This window comes from Rhagoletis pomonella, unplaced genomic scaffold (assembly GCF_013731165.1).
Source record: "Rhagoletis pomonella isolate Grant_MI unplaced genomic scaffold, Rhpom_1.0 Rhpom_scaffold_00008, whole genome shotgun sequence".
In the NCBI taxonomy this organism is placed as follows: Eukaryota; Metazoa; Arthropoda; class Insecta; order Diptera; family Tephritidae; genus Rhagoletis; species Rhagoletis pomonella.
The window spans coordinates 2,954,789-2,959,739 of NW_023458562.1; the positions used below are offsets into that span (position 1 = coordinate 2,954,789).

Consider the following 4,951-nt stretch of genomic DNA (forward strand, 5'->3'; position numbering starts at 1 on the left):
ACTATGTGAGTCACACCTAATACACTGATATGTCGAAAACTTAATTTATGAGTCGTTTATTTCCTCTGTTGTACATGTTTCAAAGCATAGAACTATATCCGGAGTAACAGACTCAATAAGCCTTTCGAGTTCGGCTTTATTAGCTATTATAATATTTATATGAAGATACACACACTTTAAGTAGCTGTTACGCATAATTGCTAGCATCCTATCCTTTGTTTTTCTAGTTTCAGTTTCCTAATATAGACAGGACATTCACGACTAAATGCGTTGTGCTCCACATCCAGATTCAGCCCTAACTCTTTAACAGCATCACAACAATTGCCACAAACTTGTTTTTGGTTACTCTCAGTGCAACTCTCAGACTTGCGCTCTCCCATGCATTTGCTACACCTAAGCTTTTTGTTACAATTGTTAGAGCTATAGTTGAAGCCCAGACACTTGTAGCATCTTCCTACGGTTTGCCCATCATAGACGGGGCAGCGATTCCACCCAATATTAACTCTCTTTGTCTCCAATACTTGCAGGAAGAATTTATGCTCGTTTTCTATTATTGCACTGAATGAAGGAAATTGCTCACCACTACGCCTGGACTTAAATATTTTTACACACCTCAAATTTGCATCATTTAAATAGCTATTCTGAGCTTATATCTTATTTATAATCTCCGTCTCAGAGTACTCAGCGTTTATGTGCGCTACCAAAATTTTAAGCTTATTAACTTTTGGTTCGGTGACATCATCTTTATTTAAATTGTCTGCTAGAACAGATTTTATTTTGTCCTTATCTTTAACGCTATTTGCGCTTATTACCACTGCCCCATTGTTCTTATTAGACACTCTATCAATTTTCATATTGGATGCATCGATCTTATTAAGGTCCACCCTCAGCCGCTTGTTTATTTTTCGTCTGACAATTATAGGAGGAATACCTTTCAATGCATTGGCATACGATACACCCACACCACTTTGCGATTTCTCTTTGCTTATTGTTGTCACTTTCTTCACTTCGCTAATTATTTTTTGTTTTTGTGTGCATAGCTCACTAGTGGATGAATCTACCATTTCCATTTTCACTTTGTTTACTTTACACAGCCCCTCTACTCTTTTTATAACCTCTAGTTTCTCCTGATTTGTCTTCTTTATACTATCAACCAACATTTTTACCTCCTTGCTGCGATTTTTTTTTTATATCTGTCTTTTGTTCTATAATATTCATCTTGTTAGCCTCAGCAATACCTATCATTTCTCTCAGAGCTTCATCCACATTAGCTATGTACATCATGCAGTTGTCGCACATGAAGCGCAAAAGTGGACAGTTTTCCAGTGCCTTTAGGCTGTAGTCATCAGCCGACGCACATGCCTGCGTTCTATGGTACACTTACCCGCATCCTCTGACGCCTTTTCGGCATTTCACGCATTCTGACATCTTTTCACTCACTCAGCAGCCGCTAAGCATGTTTGGATGAATATATGTACATACGTAGGTACGTACCACCAACCCAAATGCGCGCTATTATTTGTCTATTATGCTTATTTGTATTTTATTTTTATTTCGACGAAGCCAATGTCTACTTATTGGTTTAAATCGCTATGTTTCACACTTTTAACCCAGTAATGCTAGTATTAACACCACACTTTGTAATATTGTTATTTTTTAAACACCATTAGCAGAGCGATAAAAAACACGTCCGTTCGCGATCGACTTCCGGTAGAATGCAACAATCTGCTTGAATTTGTTTGCATCTTCGTCAGCTTTATCGTTAGCAGACTCGAAAAATGGCGAACAGCCATCAAAATACATGATTAAAAATATATATCTTTCACTGGACACACAAATTGGGTGCGGCGACGACAAGTCGTGGAGAATTTGCGACACATCTTCAAGTGAATGTGTGCGAACGTTCACCGTGGAAAGAGGTATGGAACGACAGCTGGCATGGCATCCAGACGGTAATCTGGTGGCATCCAGACGGTAATCTGGTGGCTTAGCATTAAGTTGTAACCGCGTTAAAATATTTGACATAGCCGGAGGCGAGCTAATACAGTTGTATTAAGTGCATTCGGCGCCAGTGAATGATGTTGCATTTCACCCAAGTGGAAATTTCTTGTTGACTGGCGGTGATGACGATACAATAAGATTACTTGATTTATTAGAAGGTCGACCAATTTATACACTAACTAGCCATACTGACAAAGTTTGCGCCGCCGCTTTCTCTCCAGATGGTAAACATTTTGCTTCCGCGGGTGAGGATCGACAGGTAATTTCTGCTTTGTGTGTGAAAAAATTATATAATATTCAACAGTTGCTCGTTTGGAAATCTAATTTGCATACATTTGATGCCAATAGTTCTCGCAACAAACAAGCCAGTTCTCAAAGAGTCCAACATAATTTTAGTCATGCAAAAGCTCCACATAACTCCGCCATAGACACACCAGTTGTTGGAGCACCAAAAGGCTGTGATGACAGTATTTTAATTGATCCACGATAATCGGTGGCATATGGAATGCGCGATGAAAACTTTCTGGTGCTTGATAGGCAATATACTACAAGAGAGCCATCTCCAAGCAGCTTCACCGCACCACTCCGTCAACAACACGAGTCGTGGCTGCTATTCCACTAAAAAGTATGCTTACGTATACATATCTTTTAAACTACAAATATGTAGTTGCGCTCCAGATGCTTCACGACTTCTAGGTTTTACAGGATTTGGAGGCAAAGCTGTTTTCGCCATTAATAAACCTTATGGAAGCGGGCCACCTGGAACAGTTTCCTGTAAAAACCTGCAAATCGTGAAGCATTTAGAACGTATTTTATATTTTTTAGTATATGGCTAAGCCAAACTGGATGGTGAAGTCATCCGAGGCGAGCGATAGTTGAAGGTGTGTTAATTATGGTATTTTATTCATAATTGGCTTTCAGTTAAATAAAAATATATTTTCTACCATAATTGTTCAGCTATATGTGCCCTTTATATTTGTGCAATTGTTTTGGATGGATGCCCTGATCCATCAATAAAATACCAGTATCCCAAACTGAGCAAATTGCGTCAGGTCGTTTCGCATTTAACACGTTGCAGAGATATCTCTGACAAGTGCTAGAATTCAAATCAAAATGCACAACCTTCCGAATCCATACAGAGATCCAAATATAAGGTGTGAGGAGTAAATACCATTATCGTTAGTGAAACGCTATGATAGTAATTTTTCTTAAATTTCCATCTTTTTTTTCTTTTCATTCATTTGCATCACATTAAGAAGCTAATTGAGGACAGAGCTGTTGGAGAGGAAGGTGTCGAGCTACTGCAGTACAGTAGCTGGGAAAATCCACATTTCGCACGTGCCTAAGGCTGCCAGACGTCCCGGTTTTCCCGGACATGACCCGGTTTTATATTATTTGTCCCGGTCCTACCTTAAAATGTCCCGGGCTTCGTTTAAGTGTCCCGCTTTTCGATTTGATTGCACAAAATTTAAAAGAAAGAGAAAAAACCTGTTGTAATATCAAGAAAAATGTTATGAATTTACTGGGGGAAATAAAAATAGTACTTTCATTCCACGCATGCGTGGTGTTGAATCAAACTGAACATCTGAATGCACATTTATATGTCTGGCTGCAGCTGAGTGCGCGGAGCTGCTTGCCACAAATTGTTAATTTCCAGAGGCTCAGGCTTATAATCCCATTACAGGCAGCTTGGAATTTAAATATTTTTTTTAACTTAATTATGAAAAAGCATCCGTTAAGTAGCACTTCATTTTAATATTGGCGTATTTGAATTGAATATTTCTGTACTAAATACTAAAATTTGTATACTTAAATGTATTACGAGTTGGGTTGGTGCTCTTTCATATGCGTACATTTTTTTTTTTTAATTAAGCACGTTTTGCACTAGCAATAGTTGATGATTAATATAAGTACCTAAATACATTAAAATTATATGCGCAGAGTTTTACAATTATATTATGCAAAAGCTAAAAGTTTTGAAATGACTGATATTTTAATGTTATCTTGTGCTAAAATATTTTTTCTTTCATGAAACCTAGAGTACTTATAAGTATAATGCCGTACAAAATTATTGGCTCGGAGACTCTTTCATCCGATCACAATTTCTAATCAGATCTTTTAGAAAAATTTTGAAAATGTAGCTTTTGAGCCAATAATTAAAGTGCAAGTCTGAAGTTACCAGAAAATTTCGTTGATTTTTTGCAATTATTTATTTTTTGCTGACAGTGTCTTCCATATAAAAAAAAATTGTCGAACATAGTTTGTATGGAAGAAACTCTCAGTAAAAACAATACCAAAAAACTAAATTTTTATGTACTACAAAACTTCATTTCAAAATTTTTATAAATAGTCTGATTAGAAAGTTGCAAATTTGCATGCAAATTTATTGCATTTTCCGAGTTTTGCACAAAGTTTAGAAATTTTATTTTTATGTTTTTCTGATGTATTTAGTATAAACCGTATTTTTATAAAGAACAAAAAATGTGCATGCATTGTGAAAAATTCTCTGTGCTTTAGTTGTGATAAGTTCTTTGTTTTGTTGATGTACGTTGTAATGATCTCATGATCTCATGTTTTTATGTTTTTGTTGTTGTGTGTCAAAATAAGATTTGACTACATCTTTTCGTACGTAATTTTTATCGAAACGAAAGGGAAGGGAGCGAGAGGCCCCCTACCCCCCCTTAAGTGTGCTGGTTGATCAACAGAGATGTCTGGCAGCCCTACACGTGCCCCACTAAACGAACCATGAGAAAATTAGATTATGATATAACGACGACGAAAAGTGGTACCAGTAAAAGATTATGAATGCTCCGTTTTGTATGTAAAATTTGAGTATGTAATGAAATCTGTGTTCGTATGTAATAGTAGCTTATGTCAAAAGGCTGGCTTTAGTATAATGCGGCATTCGCAGCATACCCTTGCGAATGACTCACTGGCGCCGAGCCGTTGA

General features: G+C 37.1%; 1 pseudogene; it reads left to right on the forward strand.

The window, feature by feature from the left end:
- Positions 1-1,724: 1,724 nt before the first annotated feature.
- Positions 1,725-2,623, forward strand: LOC118745046 (annotated as a pseudogene).
- Positions 2,624-4,951: the final 2,328 nt, after the last annotated feature.